Source organism: Macadamia integrifolia, chromosome 6 (genome assembly GCF_013358625.1).
Source record: "Macadamia integrifolia cultivar HAES 741 chromosome 6, SCU_Mint_v3, whole genome shotgun sequence".
NCBI classification, from domain to species: Eukaryota; Viridiplantae; Streptophyta; class Magnoliopsida; order Proteales; family Proteaceae; genus Macadamia; species Macadamia integrifolia.
The window spans coordinates 32,965,887-32,976,654 of NC_056562.1; the positions used below are offsets into that span (position 1 = coordinate 32,965,887).

At 41.6% G+C, this 10,768-nt stretch overlaps 1 non-coding gene across 1 annotated transcript; it reads right to left on the bottom strand.

The window, feature by feature from the left end:
• Nucleotides 1–7,200: 7,200 nt before the first annotated feature.
• On the bottom strand, nucleotides 7,201–7,307 carry LOC122082921. The gene has a single exon (XR_006141460.1). It is a non-coding gene; the product is annotated as a small nucleolar RNA R71 (small nucleolar RNA).
• Nucleotides 7,308–10,768: the final 3,461 nt, after the last annotated feature.

Sequence of the window (10,768 nt, forward strand, 5' to 3'; positions counted from 1 at the left end):
TATTTTGTTATATTTGTTGATGACCATACTAAATATATTTGGTTTACTGCTTTAAAGTTGAAGTCTGATGTTTACTCTGCCTTTCGTACTTTTTAGGCCTTGGTGGAACGTCAATTCTCTCGCTCCATCAAGGCCATTCAAACTGATTGGGGGGGGAGAATTTCGTACTCTCCCATCTTACTTTGCCAAGTTGGGCATCCAACACAGGTTATCTTGCCCTCATACTCATGAGCAACAGGGAACAGTTGAACGTCGTAACAGACACATTGCTGAAACTGAGATTACCCTACTATCCCATGCAGCTGTTCCCCAGGCTTACTAGGATTATGCCTTTGAAACTTTGGTCTTTCTCATCATTTGCATGCCCTCCTCTGTCACAGGTAACAAATCCCCCCATCAGTTAGTTACAGGCAATTCTCCGGACTACTCTTTTCTAAAAATCTTTGGATGCCTTTGTTATCCATGGCTCCATCCTTACAATCATCACAAGGTTGAACCCCATTCTGCCTCATGTGTTTTCTTAGGATATAGCCCTTCCCATCATGGTTATCGTTGTATGGATCTCATCACCCGTCGTATCTACATATCTCGTCATGTCAGATTTGACGAATCTACTTTCCCATTTCACACTACACCGCCATCCTCCTCAACCCAACCCCCTCCTACTACCCCTCCCCCGTGGGGCATTACACCTAACATACCTACCCCTCAACCTCACCCTAGCCCTCCGACTACCCTCCCAAACCCACCCATCCCTCTCCCTGCCACCCCAGAACCGCCCCTACCCGAACCACCCTCTCCCATATCCCCTCCTTTCTCACCTCACCTAATCCTAATAGGCCATAACCTTGACTCCTCTACCACCCCACCCTGTCGCACCAGAACCCTACACGATCTCTATGCTGACCCCCTGATCCTCTCTACCATCACCTCACCTAACCCGGCTGAACCTACATGCTTCTCCCAGGCCCACAAGCTTCCTCATTGGCATTCTGCTATGTCTGATGAATTTAATGCTTTATTACGTAATGGTACTTGGTCTCTTGTGCCTTACGGGGAAACTATGAATCTGGTTCGCTGCAAGTGGGTGTACCGCATCAAATGGAAGGCAGATGGCTCCCTTGAGCGCTATAAGGCCCGTTTAGTTGCTAAAGGATTTCATCAACAACCTGGTCTTTTGACTATCATGAGACCTTTAGCCCTGTCATCAAACCTACTACGATACAAACGGTCCTCTCCTTGGCCATATCTAACGGATGGGCTATTCGTCAGCTTGATGTTCAGAATGCATTCTTGCTTGGTATTCTATCTGAGGAAGTCTACATGGCTCAACCCCAAGGTTTTGAAGATGCCCTGTGCCCTAATCATGTTTGTCGCCTCCACAAGTCCCTCTATGGGCTCAAACAGGCTCCTAGGGCTTCGTTTCACAGGTTAAATGAGTTCCTCACTCGCTCTGGTTTTCGGTCATCCCAAACCGACACATCACTATTTATCTACTTGCAGGGCTCTGTTGTCACATATGTCCTTGTCTACGTCGACAACATCTTGGTTACAGGGAACCAACCAACTCATGTTCAGACTCTCCTTCATCAGCTTGCTTTATAATTCTCTATCAAGGATCTTGGTCGTCTCAGCTTTTTCCTTGGTATTGAAGCTCTATATCGGTCTGATGGTGTCCTCCTCTCTCAACATTGGTACATCACTGATCTCCTCCAGAGGGCTGGCATGACTGACTGTAAGCCCATCACTACTCCCATAGCCACCACCTTTGCAGCATCATCCATAGGGGGTGTCTTTCTTTCGGACCCCACCAGGTATCGCTCCATTGTCGGTGCTCTCCAATACATCACCCTCACCAGGCCTGATGTGGCTTATTCAGTGAACCATGCCTGCCAATTCATGCATGCCCCCTCCGAAGACCATTGGACACTAGTCAAACGGATTCTACGCTATCTCCAAGGAACCAAGGATCATGGGTTGTTCATCTCCAAATCTAGTTCCCTCCAATTATAAGCATTCTCCGATGCTGACTGGGCTAGTGACAGTGCAGATCGAAAATCCACAGGAGGCTATGCCATCTATATGGGTCCTAATCTGATCTCCTGGGCCTCTAAGAAGCAGAAGACAATTGCACACTCCTCCACCGAGTCTGAGTACAAAGCAGTGGTTGATGCCTGCGCTGAACTCACTTGGCTTTGCTCTCTTTAAGGAATTAGGGATCCATGTTCCCATTGCACCCATTCTTTGGTGTGACAACATTGGGGCCACTTACCTTTCGGTCAATCCGGTCTTTAATGCTCGTACCAAGCATGTTGAAATTGACTTCCACTTCGTTCGTGATAAAGTCGCCTCCTAGGAACTTCAAGTGCAATTCATTTCAACACATGACCAGATAGCCGATATCCTTACCTAAGCTCTCAGCTCTACATGGTTCTCCTTTCTACGGGACAAGCTGCGGATTCGACCATTCAAATCCCCACCTTGAGGGGGTGTATCAGGATAGTTAGCATCCCACTCGAACTCAACTTCTAGAGTCATACTCACACTCAACAACCTCTCCTACATTGTAGGCATTTTCAGTGAGCACAAACTCTAGAGACTACTTGCAGTCCAAGACTACCTCATGAGACAACAGAGTTGGAATAGGACTCTCACATGTGATAATAGACTTTCTGTCCATTACTCACATATGTTAACAGAGTCCTACCCCATTAATATTAGAGTTTGAGTCTTTCACATGTGATCATAGAGTTTGTCTATAACTCAATAACTGTAATCTCTATATAAGAGCACCATTGTACACTCATTAAAGTGCATGCCAATATACAATTTCAACAAGGTCAAGGATGTGAATGGTTAGTAGAGGGGAGTATGAGGGTGTGGGAGGAAGAGGGGGGTTTACATAGTTGGTGTAGTGAGTAGTAGGGGTGGTTGGGGGTAGGCTTGGTAGGTGGGAGGTTGATAACTTGTAGGGGTTGGAGGACGGTAGAAGCACGTGTTTGCATTATGGTTGGTATGGTTACAAATAGAGCACCAAAGACCACCACGACTAGAACGTCCACCATGGCCACCATGTCCACCACGTCCACCACCGCCACCACGACCACCACGCCCACCATTGGCAGATTGAGGAGAGGTAGTGGTGAAGGAGGAGTCACGCTAGGTAGAATTAGCAGAAGGTTGGTCAGAGGAGTCGACCTTGTCTATGAGTGCAGATTTTTGCTGAGAGGCCTTAAGCATGCACTTATGGCTAAGAAGAACACCATGAAGATCAAAGTACGTCAGAGGTTCAGATCGAGCCAAGAGTGTGGGGACAATCTCATGCAGATCCTTGTGTAGGGTGCGAAAGATGTGGAGGCAAAGGTCATTAGGCCTCAAAGGAGATCCAGCAGCAGAGAGCTCGCCAAAGATGGTTTTGGCATGTTGCATGAAAGCAACCATTGATTCATCATTATGTTGAGAGAGATCTTGAAAACTGAGGTTGAGGGACATGATACGTATGTTGGAGGCCGAACCAAATGCAGAGGTGAGACAGTTCCATTTTTCTTGGCTCGTGGTATTATCCACAATAAGAGGAAGAGCCTCCTCGGACAGGGAAACAATAAGAAGGCTCATAATCATGGCATCTTGATCATCCCAGTCAGAGGCGGCAGTGGGATCAAGATGGCGTGGAATGGTACCAGTGATGTATCCGTAAACCTTCTGACCATGTAGAAATGGGATGATTTGAGCCTTCCAGAAGAGAGAATTGGTAGAAGAGAGCTTCAATGAGATAAAATGGTGTGCAGAAGTGAGTGCAGGAGAAGACATCTTGGTGGGTGTTGGGTAGCGCCGATTTGTGGGGAGGATTCAATAGAGGCGGCCTTGGACATGATATAGCAAAGGGGAGGTGTCTTTTTTTTTTTTCTTTTGGTGAGAGGCTGTTCGGTGATGCAGCAAAGTAGGAGGGAAGGTGTGTGAAGCCGACCAGGGGGATGAGAAAATTCAGGGAAAAAAAGGGAATGTGGATCACGCAATAGCCAAAGGGAGATTCCAAGGAGAGTAACCGAAGGATGTTTGAACTTGAGCAGCCACAGCGGTTGTTGTTGATCACCTGAATAGAGAAGAAAAATCAGGAATAGCTCGTTGGAGCTTTTGTTTACACTCTTGATACCATATTAATCTTAGATTTTCATTGATTGTAAAACTGAGAAATACATGGGATATATATAGGCATGTCTTGACTCTTGACTCATAATTTTAGTCGACCTATACAAGGAAACTTAAATCACATTTGATATCAATCTTGTTGAGGTAGAATTAGAGTGCAAGTAGGAGTCCCTAATACTTGGGAAAGTTAGCTGGAGTTTGAGAGACGTTGAAGGAAGGGAGGAGTAATGTCCAATACTGCATGTCATATACTCACATGTCAACTTCATTGAAGAAGAATAAGTCGTGAAGAACAAAAAGAGTATATGTGATGAGCACATTTATGTGTGAAATCTAGGGTAGTAAAACATGCATTTTACATATTTAGAATGGAGCTACCTTGGGTTTTATTCTCTTTTTGCAGGTTTTGTATTTTCAAGTCCTTAAGGATTATCGGGCACTATATCTTCAATTTTACACGTAAAGAGGTCCTATTTCTTTTCATGGTTGCAAAGAGGACGAAATTCTGAGCAAGATGGACGTGTTCAATTAAAAGTACACATTCGTTTGGTCACCCGTACAAATGATTATTCTTTTCGGTCCAGAAAAAGAATAATGGATTAGAACTGAACCGAGATGCAGAACCAGCCCGTTTGCAATTGTCCCAGAGGTACAAGGAATACTCCAAATGCCAACAAGGATCAATGGACCACATCCTTAAGTGATTAAAGATTTGTTTTTGGTAACAACAACTACCTAGCGTAGTTGGTGAGCTATGGTGTACAAAATTCCCTTGCTCACCAACAGGTCTCAAGTTCGAATCTCATGGTTGTTTTTTTTAGAGAATTTTGTTGAAGATTTCCTGCTTTTCACTCACTTAAAGCACTAAGGGCATGGAGGGGATTTCCACATCAAATTAGAAGCAAGGAAAATCGTGGAAGCAAGAAGAGAAGAAAAAAAAAAGGAAAGAGAAAAAAAGGGGAGAACCAAAGATTGTCCAAATCTTCTCTCTCCTCCACATCATCACCAAATATTGTCCAAATCACACAAAGAAGAAGAAAATCCTCCTAGGAGAGAGAAAAAGAAGAAAAAAAATTAGGAAAAAAAAAAGAAAGAAAATAAGCAAAAAAAAATTATAGGAAATTTATTTCTCTCTTCTCTCTCCTCCACCTTAGCACTTTTGGACTCAAAAGATCTCACAATCAATTGTGGGTTTCTCCCTTTTAGGAAAGAGAAAATTGTTACTCTACCTCCTCATTCCCTATAAATACAATTCATTCTTCTTCTAGTTTTTTTTTAGTTGTTCTCTCTCTCCCTCTCTCACTCTTTAGTTCTAGTTCTTCTCTATTTTTGCTTTAATCACTTTTGTAATAGTTTTTTTTTATTTTATTTCAAATAATGCAAGCACTCTTTTATTCTTATTCAGCCTTTTTATGTTTATGATTTATGCAATTGAGTTGTAATTTTTTAAGTTATAGTTCTAGGCTTAGATCTAGGTGACAAGATCACGAGCCGTGGAGCAATTTTTTTTCAAGTTCAAGCATTGATTCAAGTAAGTAGGCTCCTTCAGTAGTCTTCTCTCCCCCCTCTCATTCCCTCTTCTGACTACCCTTTCTTTCTTAATTTAGGATTTTTATTTTCAGTCGTTACATTATTGCTATCCCTTTCCCCCAAGGTTCATGGCTAGTGTATGTGTTGGCTTTGCCCCTCCTAGCCATAGAACCATCAATTTATTGCTTTTATTTTAATTGTCTCCCTTTCCCTAAAGCCAAGTAGAGTAACCCTTGTAAGAGTGACTCTCTGGTCAAGTAGGGAAGCTCATATTATGATGCATCCCTCGGGCTAAGTAGAGAAACCTACTTGTGAGTCTCTCTCTAGCTTTATCCCCTTTCTTTTACTTTATTTTTATTTCAGCATTTTTTTCCTTTATTTATTAATTTGTTTTTTAATTGCGTGGGTTGTTTATTTTCAGTTATTTATTTATTTAATTTTAATTGCGTGGCTTGCGTCTTTAAATTCTTAGATGACGAATGGTTAGGACGTTATTTTTAGGACGGTAATTAGAATTAGATCACAACCATTAATCAGTTCACTTTCGCATTATTAAAAGAAATAAAAAATAAAGTGGCTGCTCTCCCTGTGTTCGACCCGTAGCTACACTGATCCGTACGCTTGCGGTTACATTTTAAATCTCAAACAAGTCTTTGGCGCCGTTGCCGGGGAGACAGTTCCATGTTATTTTTCACTTTCTTTTGGTAAATCGGAGTGCTTTGTTTGCTTTGTTTTATATTTTTCCTTTTATTTTATTGAATTCCTGAGAAGAACAACTTGCAATAATAGTTGTATCAGTGGAGGTCGCCATGCCTCACAGTATGATAAAGACAGGTTTCGCCCTGTAGCAGTACCTCAGGAATTGACCTGAGCAACCCCGGATCCCTGCCGATAAGCTCCCAAAAAGCAAAAAAATAAAAAATCAAAAAAAAAATCAAAAAAAAATTTTAAAAAAATCAAAAAAATCATCAAAAAGTTTTGCTATCCATTCTTTTGTGCTTGTCTTACTTTAGTTGTGGGAAGTTTTTCTGTTGCATGAGTGTTAAGTGGGTACGTAATACTAAGAATCGGTTAGAAAGAAGAGATCCAACAAGTAGTGACCCTATACGTTTGCTCTCTTTAAAACCCTTCAATATGGGAGACCAACAGCAAAACCCTTCACCTAAATCTCTGAAAGATAGGTTCTACCCTGCTAGAACAGCCCAACCTTCCTGTATAGTTCTACCACAAGCCCAGGGCAATAATTTTGAACTCAAATCTCAATACATCACTATGTTGCCCCACTTTCATGGGTTAACCTCTGAGGATGCATACTTATTTCTAAGGGAATTTGAAGAGGTATGTGTTCTAATTAAGATCCAACAGCTTTCTGATGATGCTGTTAAGCTTAGGTTTATCACTTTTGCATTGAAAGACCAAGCTAAGAAGTGGTTGTATGGATTACCCACAAATTCCATAACCTAATGGAAACAGTTCACAGTTGTATTCCTTAAGAAGTTTTTCTCAACTCACAAGACCAATAATCTTAGAAATGATATCCTTCAGTTTAGGCAAAAGCCTAGTGAGTCATTTTCCAAACTTATGGAGAGATTCAAGGATCTACTCCAAGAATGGCCTCACCATGGCCTAGACCTATGGCATTTATGTCAAATAATTTATGAGGGTATTGATTACCCAACTAAACAAATGATAGAGTCTATGTGCCCTGAGGGATTCACATCCTTTACAAATGAAGGAAAGGCATGAGAATTCTTACTTGACTTAGCTGACAAAACCCGTGAGTGGGAATCAACCCAAGAGAGTGAAAGAACCATAGGAGGAAAAGGATATTTTGTGGATGGGATAGTAGCCAAGGAAGCCCATTTGGATAGCCTAATCAAGAGGATTGAGGCTATTGTTCCTAGAGAGCCATCATCAGTCAATTTGGTTAAGATTTGTGCTTGGTGCCAGTCCCCTGGACATGTCATAGAAGAATGCCCCAACACCTCTGGGGGCACTTCTAATGATAGTGTTAATGCCTTATACCAGAATAATCCATATAGTAACACCTATAATCCAGGATGGAGAAATCACCCAAATTTCTCTTGGAATCAAGGCAACCAAGCAGGACCTTCCAATTTCTATAATCAAGGTCAACCTGGACCCCAAAGGCCTCCCTTTGCACAACAATTTTTTTCCCAAAATACTTTTCCTAGGTCAAATGTAGGACCTCAAGCGAGTTTTCCTAGGGCCCCTCTTCTATCATCTTTTCAGCAACCCCCTAGGTATACCAATACTGGAGAGGCAAGTAGAATAAGTGACTTGGAAAAAAATATGGCCCTCTTCATGACAAGCCATCAAAATCTTACAAGATAACTCACTCAAGTTGTCTCAATTATGCGTGAGAGGGAGAAGAGAACTTTACCCAGTCAACCAGAGCCTAACCCTAGGCATCATCAGCCTGTTAGTTCACAAGGACCAACTAATGCACCACTGAATATAGTACAAGGTCAAACTCAACAAGGGCCCTCTAACCAATGTAATGTTGTTTATGCCCTTAGGAGTGGTAGAGAGTACCTACAGAGCGTTCCTAAATCTTCCCCATCTATTACTCCTGTTAACTCTCCTTCAGCTGAGGACACAAGTGTGCCTCTTGTTCCAGGTTCGTCTGATGAACCTAAAGATTTTTCTGAAACTAAAGATGATTTGGTTGAGGAAACCAAAAATGATTCTTCTGAACAGGGGCAAATCCCTAACAGTCCTTATGTTCATCCTATCCCATTTCCTAATCGCTTGGTAAACAAAAAGAAGACTGCTTCCATGGATAAAATTTTAGAAGTCTTCAAAAAGGTAGAAGTGAACATCCCTCTTTTGGATGCCATATCCCAGATCCCCGCCTATGCAAAGGTACTGAAAGATTTGTGTACTCACAAACGTATCACTAGTGTGCTCAAAAAGGCGTTCTTGGCAGGTAACATTAGTTCCATAATTACTCAGCCTATAGCAGCCAAGTATAAGGATCCAGGGAGCCCTACCATATCTTGTGTCATAGGCAAAACCTATATTGAGCATGCCTTACTTGACCTTGGCGCAAGTGTGAATCTTTTACCTTACCATGTGTACAAGCAACTAGGATTAGGAGAATTGAAAGCCACTGGAACTACACTTCAGTTGGCAGATAGGTCTGTTAAGATTCCTAAAGGGATGGTTGAGGATGTCTTACTAAAGGTGGGGGAATTTATTTTCCCTGTTGATTTCATTGTGTTAGATACTAAGCCCTTCTCAACCAAGTATGAGATCCCAATAATTCTAGGAAGACCATTCTTGGCTACGAGTAATGCATTAATCAATTGCCGGAATGGTTTTCTAAGATTATCTTTTGGTAACCAAACTGTTGAGTTTAACATGTTTAGGATTGGTAAGCAACCACATATGGAAGAAGAGATCAATATGCTTGAGGATTTTTTGGATTTTTCTGATGATTTAGTTACCAGCTTTGATATTGATTTTGATTCAGAATTCCAAGAGTGTATGGATGAGTTGGATGATGATAGTGAAAATTTCTTTTCTGAAGTCTTGGGTCTTCACACACTCATGGAGCGCTTAGGACCCCTTTCCAATTCCATTCCCAAACCTTCATAGTTGAGCCCCCTAAGCTAGATCTTAAGGAGTTGCCATCTAATTTGAGGTATGCTTTCCTAGGGCCTGACCAGACTCTTTCTGTAATAATTTCTTCAAATTTGACTTCTAGCCAGGAAGAGGAGTTACTTAAAGTGTTAAAAGATAATAAGGAAGCCCTAGGTTGGACCATGGCTGATATCAAGGGTATAAGCCTTTCCATTGTGCAACATCATATACATCTTATGAAGGATTCCAAACCATCAACGGAACCCCAAAGAAGAGCTAACCCAGTGATGATGGAAGCCATTAAGAAAGAGATCCTAAAGTGCTTGGATCATGGAATAATTTATCCTATTTCTGACAGCCAATGGGTAAGCCCAGTTCACGTAGTGCCTAAGAAGTGTGGTGTGACTGTAGTTCCTAATGTCCATAATGAGTTGATCCCTACCCTTGTCCAAACAGGATGTCGTGTGTGCATTGACTACAGGAAAGTTAAATGCGGCAACCTGAAAGGACCACTTCCCATTGCCATTCATTGACCAGATGTTAGAGAGGTTAGCTGGACATGAATACTATTGCTTTCTTGATGGATATTCCGGCTATAACCAAATCCCAATTGCTTTAGAGGACCAACATAAGACCACTTTTACATGCCCATATGGAACATTTGCTTATAGGCGTATATCCTTTGGGCTTTGCAATGCCCCTGCTACGTTCCAACGATGCATGATGAGCATTTTTTCTGATATGGTCGAAATATTCTTAGAAGTATTTATGGATGACTTTTCAATTCATGGGAATTCCTATTCTGAATGTCTTCATCATCTTTCCCTAGTTTTGAAAAGGTGCATATCTAAGAATTTGGTTTTGAATTGGGAGAATGCCATTTTATGGTTAAATCTGGTATTGTTTTAGACCATGTAATATCCAAGGAGGGAATTAAGGTAGATAGAGCCAAAGTGGATTTAATTGATAATTTACCACCTCCTCAATCTGTTAAGGATGTTCGGTCTTTTCTAGGGCATGCAGGCTTCTATAGAAGGTTTATTAAGAACTTTAGTCAGTTAGCCCGACCTCTCACCTCATTACTTGTCAAAGATCAGACTTTTGAGTTTTCCAAAGAGTGCCTAAAATCCTTCAAGCAACTTAAGAAGGAGTTGACCAATGCACCCATTGTTCAACCACCTGTTTGGACTGAACCTTTTGAACTAATGTGTGATGCTTCGGATTTTGCCATAGGAGCAGTTTTAGGTCAAAGGATTAATAAGTTACCCACTGTCATTTACTATGCTAGTAGGACCTTAAATGATGCATAACTCAATTATACAACCACTGAAAAAGAATTTTTAGCTGTTGTGTTTGCATTAGAAAAGTTTCGGTCCTACTTAGTTGGTTCACATATGGTAGTGTATACTGATCATTCTGCCCTCAGATACCTAGTTCAGAAGAAGGATGCCAAAGCTCGTCTCATTAGGTGGGTTTTACTTTT